We start from the raw sequence: 15,922 nt of genomic DNA on the forward strand, positions 1-15,922 counted from the left end.
GATGAGGCAGAACCAGCAAAGAAGCTGAGTAGGAGCCACAAGGAGGTGGGAGGAAAACCAAGAGAATGTGGGTACCTGGGAGCTAGGGGAGCAAGCATCAAATGCTGCAGAGGAGGTTAAGGCTGGAAAGCAGCCCACTGGAGTCCAACATGCCGGCTGCTAGGAACCCTGACCAGAGCAGTTTCATGGAGGCAGGGGACAAGTTTGACTGGAGTGTGCAGAAAAGAGAGTGAGAGACCGGAACTGGAAAAAGCAAGTATAGATGACTTCTGTGAAGGGAGAGGGCCAGGAGAATGATAATGGATACAGAGGATTTTTTTTTTAATTCAATTTTATTGAGATACATTCACATACCATACAATCATCCTTGGTGTACAATCAATTGTTCACAGTGCCATCACAAAGTTGTGCATTCATCTTCCCAATCAATTTTTTGAACATTTTCCTAGTACCAGAAAAAGTGAAAATAAGAATAAAAAATAAAAGTAAAAAAGAACCCCCAAATCACCCCCCACCTCCCACCCTATTTTTCATTTAGTTTTTGTCCCCATTTTTCTACTCATCCATCCATACACTGGATAAAGGGAGTGTGATCCACAAGGCTTTCACAATCACACTGTCACCACTTGTAAGCTGCATTGCTATACAATCGTCTTCAAGGGTCAAGGCTACTGGGTTGGAGTGTGGTAGTTTCAGGTATTTACTTCTAGCTATTCCAATGCATTAAAACCTAAAAAAGGTTATCTATATAGTGCATAAGAGTGCCCACCAGAGTGACCTCTTGACTCCATTTAGAATCTCTCTGGCTACAGAGGCTTTTAAGGTGAACTTGGGCAGAAGACAGGCTAGTGAGGGTAAGAGATTGGAAGAAGCTGGTAGGATCGTGGTTTAGAGGCAGGTAAAGGACTTCTGAGGTCGGAGACCCTGAGGAACTAAGCTGGAAGACGTAGGTGGAGATTGTACAGTGGGGCCTGGGCATCAGGGAGGTATGCCAAGTGGCCACTTATTGGCTTGGGCAGGGCTAGTGGCTGGGGACATTGTCTGTCCAGGATCCAGCCAGGTGCAGCAGGGGTGAGAGCAGGGTGGAGGCCCAGGAGACTGGTCCTGGCATCTGCCCTGATCCTAGTTTAAAGTCACCCAGCAACTGACTTTCTTTCAAACAACCTGGAGCAGTATTAACTGATTGAAAGGTGCTTAAAGAGAAAAAGTAGCAAAAGGGCCCTGAAAGAACATCTGAGAGAACAAAACTGCTTTCAACACTACACAAGGCTGCAAACCCACTGGGGGCCTGCAAAAACCCTCCCCCCACAGCAGTACCTGGACAGGATTAGCCAGGAACTAATCCCAGAGAGCTGTGGGAAGCAGCCTCTGCTGCACCCTGGCGGTCAATGGCCAGAGTCTGAGCTGTGGGGTTAGGGGGGAAGCAGCACCCACCCGGGACAGTGCCAGGCTGGGTGGCGGGATGGTCAGTGTTTAACAGGTTTCCTGGGTGCTGCATGGGAGGAAGGCGTGAAGCAGGAGGAGGAGAGAGTGGAGAGGTCAGTAGGGCTTGGACAGTGCGCATCTCGGGCAGGTGAGTGCTGCGCTGCCAATGTTTCCCACTCGTAGGGTTCTCAGTGAGCTAGGCCCAACTGGAGGGAGGGAGGGGCCAACCCCCCAGACCTACCCTTTAGACCAGTATTCTGAAGCCCAGCTAAGTATTACCCAGCCCCTCTCCCTATCCTGCCAGTCTTTGAGGTCAAACCCAGCTGGGAACCCAGAACCCCTCCCTCCATCTCACCTAGGTGTCAGGGATGGGCACAGAGCCGTGGCTCTCAGGGAGCAGGCAAGGTAACTACAGAGAGAATCACCTAAATCACCATCTAACCTCCCTTATAAAGAGGGGCAGGGGAACGTCCCCCAACGGCAGGCCCAGCAGAGGAAACAGCAGAAGCGAAGAGACCCCAGGTCCATAGGAAGTAAAAAGGCGAGTGTCTGATGGGGTCGTTCCGAGGGTGGGCCAAGGACGGACCCGGCCGGGGGAGGGCCTAGCCGGATGGGGCCAGGCGCTGCGCGAGGGCAATGAGGGGCCAAAGGGCGCCGAGCAGGACAGGAGGCTACTGCCCCATAGGGAGGGCAGTCGGCGCAGGAGGGGCCAGGGCCAGAGGAAGGACGAGGCGGGAAGGCAGTCATGCCGGGAATAAGCGCGACTGGAAGCGTGTTGGAGACGAGGTAGCCACCGAGAAGCAGGATAGAGCCGGCCTCGACGCCGCGATGCGCCCCTCGCCCACCAGGAGGCGCCGCTGCCACGCGAAGCCGAGTCCGGGCCTCCCGCGGCCACCGAGAGCTGGTGCTCCGGCCTAGAGAGCCCCCGGAAGAGGTGGGGGAGCGCGCCCCGAGAAAGCTTCCGGCTTCGGCCAGGCAGGGGCGGCCTGGGTCGGGTGGGGGTGGGGAGTGTGCTGAAACTTGGTGGGGGCAAGTCGGCAAAGTGAGGTGTGCGAAGCAGCTGCTGTGGGCAAGGACCAAGAATGTGCGCGGTTACGAGGGCCAGAGGGCAGGGGACAAAGGCAGAAAAAAGGGTCGGCGGGTTTCCGGGCTGCACTCGGCGCACAGCCTCCTGGCGCCGCCTTTTCCCTATTGTAATACGGCCCTCGGGTCCCTGTGCGCAGGCCCTGACACAGGAGCAGGGCAGGGAAGGCTGTCTAGAGAAGTGGGAAGGTTACTCCAAGAGAGGTGCCCGGAGGCGTGGAGTCGGGGATGGGGGTGTCTGCCGGGGGTCCCTTCAGGCAAGTTTTCTGTACAGTTTGGAGAGGGGGCCAGGTCTGCTGGGGAGGCTGAAGGGGAGCCAGACCCTGCTCATGGAAGCATAAGCTTTGCCCAGTTAAATGTCCTGTCTGTTCCCCTTCTCCCCTGTGCTTTCCTCTCCCAGGGGACATAGGACAGCCCTGTCCCTATAGGCTTTTTTTTTTTTTGAAAGCAGTTTTATTGAGATATACTCACATACCATAAAATCCACCCAGAGCGTACAATTGATGGTTCACAGTATCATCACATAGTTGTGCCTACAACACCACAATCAATTTTAGAACATTTTCATTATTCCAGAAAAAAAAACCCTCCAAACATCCCATATTCCTAATCCCCTCCACCCATTATTGACCCTTAGCATTGGTGTGGTACATTTGTTACTGTTGATGTAAGACCATTAAAATATTACTGTTAACTATAGCCCATAGTTTGCAACAGGTTTATTTTTTCCCATATAACACTCCATTATTAACTCCTTGTAATAGTGACGTCCATTTGTTCCAGTTCATGAAAGAACATTTTTATATTTCTACTATTAATCACACTCATTGTCCAGAGTTCACTGTTATAACGTCCCATGTTTTATCCTCTAGCTTTCCTTCTAGTGAAGTACAGGACTCTAAACTTCCCTTTCAACCACAGTCACACACAGTGCTGTTAATTACACTCACCATAATGTGCTACCATCACCTCTAGCCACTTCCAAGCATAAAAATTCAACCTAAGTTAAAAATTCTGCACACAATAAGCACCCATTCCCCATTCTCTCCCTTCATTCTATCGCCTAGTAACTCATATTCTAGATTTTAACTCTTTAAGTTAAACTCTTTATAATTAGCTCATATTAGTGAGATCATACAATATTTGTCTTTTTGTGTCTGACTTATTTCACACAACATAATGTTCTCAAGGTTCACCACATTGTTGTGTGCTTTAGGACATCATTCCTTCTTATTGCTGAATAATATTCCATGGTATGTATATACCACATGTTGTTTATCCATTCACTGGTAGATGGACACGGGTTGTTTCCATCTTTTGGTAATTGTAAATAATGCCTCTGTGAACATCAGTGTGCAAATGTCTGTTCGCATCCCTGCTTTCATTTCTTCTGGGTGTATACCTAGTAGTGAGATTGCCAGATCGTATGGCAGTTCTACACTTAGATTCCTGAGGAAATGCCAAACTGTCTTCCACAGCGACTGTACCCTTTTACATTCCCATCAACAATGAGTAAGTGTTCCTGTTTCTCCACATCCTCTCCATTATTTGTAGTTTTTAATTTGTTTTGATAATGGCCATTCTAGTAGGTGTGAAATGATATCTCACTGTGGTTTTGATTTGCATTTCCCTAATAACTGGTGCTGTTGAAGAATCCTTTCATGTGCTTTTTTCCCAGTTGTATTTCCTCTTTGGAAAAATGTCTGTTCAAGTCTTTTGCCCATTTTTAAATTGGGTTGTTTGTCTTTTTATTGTTGAGTTGTAGGATTTCTTTATATATTCTGGATATTAAACCCTTAACAGATCAGTGGTTCCAAATATTTTCTCCCATTGACTAGGCTGCCTTTTCACCTTTTTGACAAAGTCCTTTGATGCACAAAAGTATTCAGTTTTGAGGTGTTCCCATTTATCTGTTTTTTCTTTTGTTGCTTGTGCTTTGAGTGTCAAGTTTAAGAAACCTCTGCTTACCACAAGATCTTGAAGATGCTTCCCTGTGTTTTCTTCTAGGAGTTTTATCATCCTGTCTCATAGTTAGGTCTTTTCCATTTTCAGTTATTTTTTGCATAAGGTGTGTGATCGGGGTTCCTCTTTTATTCTTTTGGATATGGATATCCAGTTCTCCCAGCACCATTTATTGAAGGAACCGTTCTGTCTCAGTTGAGTGGACTTGGCTGCCTTGTCAAAAATCAATTGACCAAAAATGTGTGGATCTATTTCTGAACTCTCAGTTCAGTTCCATTGATCAATATGTCTATCTTTATGCCAATACCATGCTGTTTTGATCACTGTAACTTTGTAATATGCTTTAAAGTCAGGCAGTGTGAGTCCTCCAACTTCATTCTTCTTTTTCAAGATGTTTTTGGCTATTCCGGTCCCCTTGCCCTTCCAAATAAATTTGATGACTGGGGTTTCCATTTCTTCAAAGTAGGCTGTAGCAATTTTGATTGGGATTGTGTTGAATCTGTAAATCAATTTGGGTAGAATTGACATCTCAACTATATTAAATCTTCCAATCCACGAACATGGAATGTCCTTTCATTTATTTAGGTTTTCCTTGATTTCTTTTAGCAATGTTTTGTAGTTTTCTGAATACAGGTCCTTTACATCCTTCATTAAATTTGTTCCTAGATATTTGATTCTTTTAGTTTCTATTGTAAATGGAATTTTTTTCTTGATTTCCTCCTGAGAATGCTCATTACTAGTGTATAGAAACACTGCTGATTTTTGCATGTTGATCTTGTATCCTGCCACTTTGCTGAACTCACTTATTAGCTCTTGTAGCTTTGTTGTAGATTTTTCGGGATTTCCTAAATATAGGATCATGTCATCTGCAAATAGTGAAAGTTTTACTTCTTCCTTTCCTATTTGGATGGGACAGTTTTGCCAGATAAAGAATTCCAAGCTGGTAGTTTTTCTCTTTCAGTACCTTAAATATACCATACCACTGCCATCTCATCTCCATGGTTTCTGATGAGAAATTGGCACTTAATCTTATATCTCCATGGTTTCTGATGAGAAATTGGCACTTAATCTTATTGTGGTTCCCTTGTAAGTGATGAATTGCTTTTCTCTTGCTGCTTTCAGAATTCTCTCTTTATCTTTGGCAGTTGACATTCTGATTAGTATGTGTCTCAGAGTGGGTCTATTAAGGTTTATTCTGTTTAGAGTGTGTTGCACTTCTTGGACTCGTATCCTTGTGTCTTTCATAAGATTTGGGAAATTTTTGACCATTATCTCCTTTAATATTGTTTCTGCCCCTTCTCCCTTCTCCTTCTGGGACACCCACAATGCATATATTTGCACACTTTGGGTTGTCATTCAATTCCCTAAGACCCTGGCCAAATTTTTCCATTCTTTTCTCTATCTGTTCTTTTGTCTGTTTGATTTTGGATGTCCTCTCTTCTAGGTCACTGATTCTTTTTTTCTGCCGGTTTAAGTCTGTTGTTGTATGCCTCTAGCATATTTTGAATCTCAGCTACTGTGTCTTTCATTTCCAGTGTCTTTTTTTTTTTAACTTCAGAATTTTATTGTATTGCACTAAAGGAACAGCAGGACAGTTATACAATGTTCTCTCTCATTCAGTTTTGGAAAAAAAAAAAAATATATATATATATATATATATTCTGGATATTAAATCCATTGCAAATTCTTAAGAATATTTTTACCACCCTATTGGAACAGTAAGTATAATAACAAATCTCTTAATAAGTGATGTCTTACAAGTAAAAACATGTTTAAAATAGCTTTAAATGCATTCTTCACAAGTAATTCAATATATATTTTTATATCATATTCACTTATGCTTAAGAATTAAAGCAAGTATATTACTTTAATGGAAATATAAGAAATCACTCATTCATGCAATATACAGGGACAATATTCAAGTCAAAGGGGAAAAAATCCCACTCTTATTTTTGTAAATATATCCTTATATAATGATCTACATGATAAATGAGAGAACTCATGATGTTTCCCACAGGTCAGATGCACATTTTCAGTTCATCAAAAGCACCTGATATCTACAGCTAATTTATAAGTAGGTAGCATCTCAATAAAACCAAAATGAGCCCTACACGGTCCTATAAACAAAAGCCTCCAATGGACTAAGGACAGTCAGTAATTAATAGAATCATTCGGAGGATTATGGCTGTTCCTTACAGACAAGTTCAAACTTGTCAACACTAGAGGTAATCATTTTATATTAGTTTATATGTAATTCCATTTAAATTCTTTATCCGAGCACAACATATGAAAACAGTCTTTCCACAAGTGAAAAATATGGAAACATTTTTAAAATGAGTCATTTTTAAAAGTAACTGATCAGATTCCATAGGCTACTCTTGGACAGAATCCCTTCCTTTGGTGGCTTTTGCATGCACTTAACTGGATCAATTCTTCTTGGTGTTCTAAGAACCCACCAAAACACAGATCATGCCATAGAGGTAGTAAAAAGATGTTAGGAGATAAAAAGCTAATTCGCACCATCCTTCCTTCTGACAATATGCTAAAATATCTGTATTCATGATGGTTGTAGGGTCATAGAGTCCTGGTCCACTCATCACTCGTCTACTAATATACTTCAAATATGATATGGCAAGAGAACCAAAATCTGTTCTGGTTTGCTAATGCTGCCGGAATGCAAAACACCAGAAATGGGTTGGCTTTTATAAAGGGGGTTTATTTGGTTACAAAGTTACAGTCTTAAGGCCATAAAGTGTCCAAGGTAAGTCATCAACAATTGGGTACCTTCACTGGAGGATGGCCAATGGTGCCCGGAAAACCTCTGTTAGCTGGGAAGGCATGTGGCTGGCATCTGCTCCAAAGTTCTGGCTTCAAAGTGGCTTTCTCCCAGGACGTTCCTCTTTAGGCTGCAGTTCCTCAAAAATGTCACTCTTAGTTGGACTTGGGATATTTGTCCTCTCTTAGCTTCTCCGGAGCAAGAGTCTTCTTCCAATGGCTGTCTTCAAACTGTCTCTCATCTGCAGCTCCTGTGCTTTCTTCAAAGTGTCCCTCTTGGCTGTAGCTCCTCTTCAAAAGGTCACTCACAGCTGCACTGAGTTCCCTCTGCCTGTCAGCTCATTTATATGGCTCCACTGAGACCCAGTGTCAGCCATTCTGCTGCACAAAGAAACATGACACAGAAGAAAGCACAGATGAGGTACTCTGGAAGTGCACAACAGTTCAGGGTATTACACTGGTTGTACCAGTTTGAATATATTATGTCCCCCAAAACGCCATTATCTCTGATGTAATCTTGTGTGGGCAGACCTATCAGTGTTGATTAGATTGTAATTCTTTGAGTGTTTCTTTGGAATGCGCCCCATCCCTCTGAGGGTGATGACTCTGATTGGATCATTTCCATGGAGTGTTGGCCCGCCCATTGGGTGGGCCTTGATCAGTGGAGCCATATAAATGAGCTGACAGAGGGAATTCAGTGCAGCTCAGAGTGACATTTTGAAGAGGAGCTACAGCCAAGAGGGACACTTTGAAGAATGCCCAGGAGCAGAGAGAGGAGCTGCAGATGAGAGATAGTTTGAAGACAGCCGTTGAAAGCAGACTCTTGCTCCAGAGAAGCTACGAGAGGACAAATGTCCCAAGAGCAACTGAGAGACATTTTTGAGGAACTACAGCCTAGAGAGGAACATCCTGGGAGAAAGCCATTTTGAAGCCAGAACTTTGGAGCAGACACCAGCCACGTGCTTTCCCAGCTGACAGAGGTTTTCCGGACACCATGGGCCATCGTCCAGTGAAGGTACCCAATTGCTGATGTGTTACCTTGGACACTTTATGGCCCTAAGACTGTAAATGTGTAACCAGATAAACCCCCTTTATAAAAGCCGATCCATTTCTGGTGTTTTGCATTCCGGCAGCATTAGCAAACTAAAACACTGGTCTATAGGATTCTTGTAATCAGTCTTGAATTCATCAAATGCTATAATGTGCCAGACAGTGAAAAAGATAAGCGCAGTGATGAGCAGCAGCACATCATATAGCAGAAGGCAACGGATATGAACGCCATGGCCAGGGAGGAGAACCCTCCAGTGTTTTCTTGATATCCTTTATCTCTTTAGCCATATTTGCCTTCATCTCCTTGAACTGGTTTAGGAGATTTGTTTGAACATCTTTGATTAGTTGTTTCAAATTCTATATCTCCTCCAACTTTTAAATTTCTTTCTTTGCCTAGGCCATATCTTCTTGTTTCTTAGTATGTCTTAATTTTTTGCTGGACTCTGGGCATCTGATTATCTGAAAAGATTATTCTGAAGGTTGGTTTCCTACTCTTGTCTAAGATTTTTTTGTTGATTGGGTTTGTGTTAAAGCTCTTCTTTGGCACTTGTTTCATCAGTATTTCCCAGCCAAAACAGAGCCAGGGTCACACACAGGGGGTGCAGACCAGTTCCAGCAGGCCCTGGGGAGAGAGTTAGGAAAGCAGCTTCCCAAGACTGCACTTTCCCAGCCTGCCAGCAGATGACATTCTTCAGCAACCTATTCCCCATGTCCCTACAAAGGTAAGTTAATTTTTGCCCTCTGTGCCCCTTGCTTCTGGGCAGGTGGAAACAGTGGCACTGCAGGCACTGTGAGCACCTGTCCAGAAAGGGCCAAGGCTATGGAACCCAGAGGTCCAGTTTTGCCATACAATAGTTGGATCAGAACTGTGCCACATCCCCCTCTGTATCCGGGGGGAAGGCTTTCCCAATCTCCCAGACCGCAGCAGCCCGCCAGGCAGGAACCGGGCTGACCAGAAGTTGCTGGCCTCAAGAGTTGGTGGTGGGCACCAGGAGCCACAGTCGAGCATGTCACTCTTAGCAGTTTCTCAATCTGTGGGAACAGTGGCACCATGGACGCCACTCATGCCTGTCTGGAATGGGCCAAGGCTGTGAGACCGGGAGGTCCAATTTTGCCAGCCGACAGTTGGCAACTATGTTGCATCCCCCTCTGTTACCCAGGGGGGTGGGGGAGGTGGGGTAGGGCTTCCTCAACTCCCCCAGGCCACAGCAGCCTGATAGACAGGAACCGGGCCAACCAGAAGCTGCTGGCCTCGAGGGTTGGGGATGGGCGCCGGGCTCCACTGAGCAAGTCACTCACTACGGTTTCTCAATGGAATTCAATGGCGCTGTGGGCACCACAGTCCTGTAGGCCTTTACTCCATCACCCCCACCTCCTGCACCACCTGGTGACCACCCTCTGCCTCCCTGCCTTCTCTCTAGTCCTCAGGGTTCATTCCTCTCAAAGCAGCCAAAGGGAACTTTAAAATATCAGATCATGTCACTCTGCCTTAAAACCCCCCAACTGTTTCCTTCACACTTGGAATAAAATTTAATTTCCTGCCTGCCCCACGACCCTGATGATCTGCTGACCTCCATCCCCAGGTGCTAGCCCACAACCTGTTCTGTTGCTGTGATATAACATGCTGGTTTCCACCTCAGGGCCTTTGCATCGGCTGATGGCTTCTCAGAAGCTTTTTCTTCACTAGTCTGAAGGAACCCCCGACCAGGCTTGTCCTTCTATTTCAGTCTAATTGTTTTCACTTGCAGCGTTTACTTCCTGTCCAGTGTCCCCACAATTGCTTCCTGAATTTTCCCCATCTCCCATTCTACCCCCCAGGCACCCACAGCTCAAGGACCGGCTTCCATCGCAGTACCCCAGAACTGGTCTCTTTCTCTCTCCTCCATCACCCCCACCCAACTCCCAGTCACCTTCTACAGGCTGCCCCTGAGCCCAGGTGGCTGGGCCTTGGAGGCCTTGCTTTGTACCTCCAGGGGCCATTGCTGTTGCATCACCTTCATTAGGTCTGTTTTTTGCTCTTTCATTAAATTAAATTCCAGGAAGCAGCACTAATGAAGGCCCTAACGAGCCAAGAGAGAGGCTACCAGCCCCAGCCTTTGGACAGCATGGCAGGGAGGACTAGGCAACAACATGAGCAAAGCAGTGGCTCCTGGGGATAGGGTTGATTGTTGCTTTCTGGGCCCTTGGAGGCCCCCGGGCTTCCCTGGTAAGGTGGCCTCTGGAGACTCTGTGTGCAATGGGTGCAGCAGCAGGCACAGTGGCAGGTTGCACCATAAGCTCTTCCAGGACAGGGAGGGAGGCTTAGCTTAGACCTTGGTCTCAGCTCTGAGGCCTTCCTAGGTACCCCGACCGGGCCCTGGGCGGTTCCTCCCAGTCACACCAGGAACACCCTAATGGCTGGGACCAGTTGGATTTGCAGGGCTGGGGGGTGGGCACTGATTCGGAAATGTTGGTGCCCAGGGCAGGCTCACACCCACTCCTACCTCAGCATCTCCTGGGGACTTGGGAACTCACCGCCTGCCCCACTCCCAGGATGAAGTCCGAGTCTTCACTGTGGCCCATAGGCCCTGCATAATCAGGTACCTGCTGACTGATTGTTCTCCTCTCGTGCTACTGTCCCTCTTGCTCTTGTCATTCTGGCCAGCCTGGCCTCCTTTCTGTTTCCAGAATATCCAACTCTCTCCTGTCCCTGGGCTGTTGCACTTGCTGTTCCCTCTGGCTTTCATTCTATTCTACTGACTTGTCACATAACTGGTCCCTTCTCATGATTCAAGGGTCCCTCCTCGGACTGTCCCCTCCTGTGTACACCTCCAGTGGCTCTCTATATCACCCCATTAATTTCCTCCAAAACTGTGGAGTGCATTTCCCTGTTTACTTGTTTAGCGTATGCTCCTTGATCCTCGAGGCTGCCTCACTCACCACAGGGTTCTTTTCTCCATTCAAATTTTTTTTTTGTATTTTTTAAATGCAATTTTATTGAGATATATTCACATACCAAACAGTCATCCAAAGTGTACAATCAATTGTTCACAGTATCATCATATAGTTGTGCATTCAACACCACAATTTTTGAACATTTTCATTACTTCAAAAAATAAAAAACAAGAATAAGAATAAAAATAAAGGTAAAAAAAGAACACCCAAAACATCCCACACCCCTCCTCCTCCCATATTATTCATTTGCTTTTTGTCCCCAATTTTTCTACTCATCTGTCCATACAGTGGAAAAAGGGAGTGAGCCACAATCACACAGTCACACTGTATAAGCTACATAGTTATACACCCATCTTCAAGAATCAAGGATACACCACAGGGTTCCTGCCACATTGGCACATGATAGGTTCACCAGTGGTTGAACAGATGAGCCCCTCCTCTCAACTACTACCAGCCCATATGGGATTGGGCTCTCCAACCCTTCCAGAAACTTCTGGGCAAGAAGTGCTGGGACCTGGGATCTCCAGGTCAAAGCCAACTGTCTGTGAAGGGGTGAATGGCCAGGAAGAGGGCCTCTGCAGGGAACAGAGGTCTGAGGAAAGAGGCCTGGCAGGGAGCGGGTGGGGAGAGCATAATCACTGACTGCAATGTCAGAACTGTGCTTAAAGCAGGAAGGGGGACATGTGAGGGATATATCAGGAGATGGAAGCCTGCTCAGGGCTGCAGGCAAGGAGTGAGCTCTTTATCACTGCAGTTTGCAAAGCAGAAGCTGCCGGGGCCCTGCCAGCAAGGCTGATTTGGTGGTTACAGAGCCTGGGCTGGGGCTTCCCTACCTCCTGGGAGGCATGGAGATGGGGTGGTCAGGACCCCAGACTCGGGACCTCCCTGTGGGGTCCTGCTTGTTCCTGGACTCTGGGCAGGAGAGGTGGGGCAGACATACCCGCCCCGAAACTGCCTTTGGGGAAGTGCTGGCAGCTTCCCCTTCCTGGAAGCTGCGGACTGGGGTTGGGGGTGGGGCCACAGTCCACTGAGGGGGTCTCCACTGCACCTCCACTGCTTAGGGTGGCTGCGCAATAGGAGCTTGGAACAATTGGGACCCACTCTGTGGCCAGTGGTGAGCTCCAAGGCTGTCCTGGCTGTCCTGGGGTGAGCCAGCAGCTGCCAATTTTCCATTCCAGCCGGGGTGCCATGCTTGGCTCTGCTGGATGTTGTGTCACTGTCCTTCTTACTCTAGTCCAGGTGGTGCTGGGCTGGAGGGCATGGGGACAAGTCATACCTCCTCTGGTGCCCATGAGGCCCTGGGCAAGCAGTCACACCCTTCCCCAAAAATGTCTACCCTGGAAGGACCCCTGGATTCTGGGATATTAAAGAAAGAGGATGGGTGAAAATGTATGGGTCCTGACTTCTGTGCCTCAGTTGACTCAGCTGCAAAGCAAGGAGTTTCTCCAGCTCTGAGCCTCGATTTTCCCTCTGGCCCTTCCCCAGACCCACCCTTTTGGTCCTGCCTCCCTACCTTTGCATGTGTTGCTCCCTCTTCCAGGAAATACCTTACTCATTGCTCTTCTCTCTCTAGCACTCCCCACATCACCTCCGCGAAGAAGGCTCCCTGACCTGCCCAGGCATGATCAATTTCTCCCTTTTCTGCATGATACAACCAGAGTGAATATTTTTATGGTGGTAGCAGAATTAGTTGTTTATACTTCTCCCTGTTCCAGGGTGGGAGAACCCCTGGAAGGGTGGGGGGAGGATTTGGGTAATTAATTAATTTAATTTGAATTATATCTACCTGCCACCCTGAAGGAACAGCACTATGCTGCAAAGGACCTGGAATCAGAGACCTGGTGGGCTTGGGCCTGGGAAGGGGAAGCTCCAGGACAATGGAAGTCAAAGAGCCGTCCCTCACAGCCAGGGAATGAAAGGTGGCAGGGAGGGACTGACGGACAGAAGGGAGTGGGAAGGGGGAGGGCAGGGCCTACCAGATGGCTGGAGTGCTGGCGTATTGCAAGTGGAGGCAGATGAGGTGGACCAGTGGGCGGGGACATCCCCTACAGGGCCTTACACAAATCACTATAACAACTCACCCCCATTGAGGGCTTTCCGTGTGTCAGCCTTGTTCTGAACATTTTACCTACATTTCCTCCCTTAGTCCTAACCTCAGCCTGTGCGGTGGGGAGGTATTACTGTTACCAGTCCGTTTTACTGATAAGAAAACTGAGGCACAGGGAGGTTCCGGTACTTGTTCAAAGTCCTGCAGCCTGCAGGTTTGGCTCCTGCCCAGAGTCCCTGCTGCCAGCGGTTACGCTGTCAGCTCCTGCACTGTCCAAAGCAGGGTGTGTGGGCTTTATCTTATCCTCAGAGCCCTGAGGAACCACAGGAGGTTTGTGAGCAAGAAACTGATGTGATTTGTTTCAGTAGAATCCCCTCCGCTGCCATGTGGAGGATGGGTTGTAGCAGGGACACAGGAGAGCCAGGGAGGAGGCTGGAGGCCTAGAATGGGAGACAGTGGGGACAGAAAAATGCGACAAGTTTGAGGTAGAATTGAGGAGGGGAAAGGGCTGACAGGATGTAGGGGTGGGGAGGAGGAATTAATGGTTGTGGCTGGTGGGAGAGGCCATGAAATGGTGGCATCCTCAGGACCAGGGGCTGGTGAGGGTGGGATGTACCCAGTTTAGGACTGTGGGCTCTTGAGGTCTTCAAGGTGTCAAGGGGAGGCCTCCAAGCAGTGGTGGCCATGGGGCTGGCAATCAGGGGAGAGGTCAAGCTGGAGATGACCATGTGGGGGTCTGAGTCCCTGCAGTGGGATGTGTGTAACTGGAGTGGCAAGTGGAGATTTAGCCAGATCCCCAGAGATGCCCCTGAAGACAGAGAGGAAGCCTCTGGTGGGGTGGAAGGACGGGAGTACCGGACTCCCTAGGAGGAGCATATAGCTGGAAGGGAGTAGCTGGCTGGCGGGAAGGGTTCAGGGAGACCCAGGGGGTTAGCACAGCCACAGGGACCTGGCCTGAGGCTGGCGGAGGCCATGCCTTCCAGTGGCCTTGCCCTGCCCTGCCTCCATTGATTGGGGTCTGTGTCTCGCCCACCTCTGGAGAGCCGGGCCTCCAAGGGGCTGACAGGTTCTCCATGTTGCCGGGCAACTGCAGGAGCTGTCGGCTGTTGCTAGGAGCAGATGGGGGTGGGGGGAGGCCTGAGGAGTGAGGATCGGGGCTGGCCAGGGCGGGGCTAGCAGGGAAGAGGCCCGCCTTGGGTTTGTAGTCTGTGCGCAAACAGGCTGTGTTCTTGGCTGCGCACACCCATTTTTATAGTGTGTTCCGTGGATGTGAGGCACGTTGGAGACTGGACCTCTATGTGGAGGTATAGAGCATGTCTCTGGCTGGGTCTGTGTCCAGGTTTATATTAGGGAATGTCTCCTGGATGGGCAAAAACCTGGTTTTTGCCAGGTTTGTGACATGCCCATGGCAGGGCCTGCCTGAGTTTGGCCTCCAGGCAGGAGGGGACCTAGGAAAACCATTGAAGGGCCTATAGGCCACTGGCTCTTCAAACAAGGGAGCCATTCAGATGGGTGTACCCAGGCACTCCAGGGAGAGTGGACAGCCAGCCCGAGGAGGGGGGCTGTGCTGAACAGGGGTCTGCTGGTGAACAAGCATTGGTGGCACCTCCCCCCCAACTTCATGGACCTTCCCTGTCTGTGGGGCCTCCTGAGCTCATGGCAACTAGGGCCACACAGGGCAGACCGTTCAAATGTCCTGTTGAGGCCAGGGCTGTGGGCTCCTGCTGGAGAGCAGGATCAGAAAGACTGAAACGCTCAGGCAGAAAGGCTGCTGCCCCCACCCCATTTTTGCCTGGGGTGGGTGGTGGATAGGCTACAGGGTTGCAGCCACCATCCAGCAGTGAGGCAGGCCACGAAGGCTAGGCTGTGGGGTTGTGGCTACCACCAGTGGAGGACAAGCCCTGGAGGGGACAGGTCATAAGATCCTGGTAACTTCTGTTTCCAAAAGTCCCGTGGCATCTGTCTTTCTCTCTCTTTCTCGGGCCCTGGTTGCGCCGTCCCAGACTGTAGTCCAGGATCGCTGCCTGCAGGAGGACGCCTCCCAGCAGATCAGGGAAGGACGGATAAGCCTTGGAGGCACAGAAGAATGAACCCCCGCTGGGGGAGGCAGCCTGGGCCAAAGTGAAGAGGTGGCAATCGACTTCATTTTCTTTGTTTTGCTGCAACCCAGAGAGAGAAGGGGGCAAACCCGCCCTAAGACTGAGAAAACCGCAGTCTACAGAGTTCCCGGGTTCTGTAGAACGCCACACAAGTTTATTGGGTTCGTTAACTTTAACATGTGACGAAGACACGCCTCCTCCACCTCAATAGCCCAACTCGCGGAAGCTCGGAGGGCGGGTTACAGCTCCTCGGGAGGTGCACCAGTCCCCTATCCTCGGGCTACGAGATCCTCCCACCGCCGCCGTCGAGCCGCAGAGCTCCAGGCGTTTGGATCCGCACCCAATCGGAGCCTGGCCCCGCCTGCAGACCTCTCCGAGCCCAATCCCAGCGCTTAGCTCTACCTCTAGGGCCATCCTTCTGCATGGCCCCCCTTCCAGCCCAGGCCCCAGCCTGGGCCCCGCCTAGCTGCTCCCGTGGCTCCGCCCTCAGCCAATCACCGACCCCGGATCTCTTTTGGGTCCGCCTCCTGCCCCGCCCCGGCCCAGT

The 15,922-nt window shown here is 48.9% G+C and overlaps 1 pseudogene; it reads right to left on the reverse strand.

Moving 5' to 3' along the window:
- Positions 1-6,914: 6,914 nt before the first annotated feature.
- On the reverse strand, positions 6,915-8,527 carry LOC119528850 (annotated as a pseudogene).
- Between the last annotated feature and the right edge of the window lie 7,395 nt (positions 8,528-15,922).

This window comes from Choloepus didactylus, chromosome 1 (genome assembly GCF_015220235.1).
Source record: "Choloepus didactylus isolate mChoDid1 chromosome 1, mChoDid1.pri, whole genome shotgun sequence".
Taxonomy (NCBI): Eukaryota; Metazoa; Chordata; class Mammalia; order Pilosa; family Megalonychidae; genus Choloepus; species Choloepus didactylus.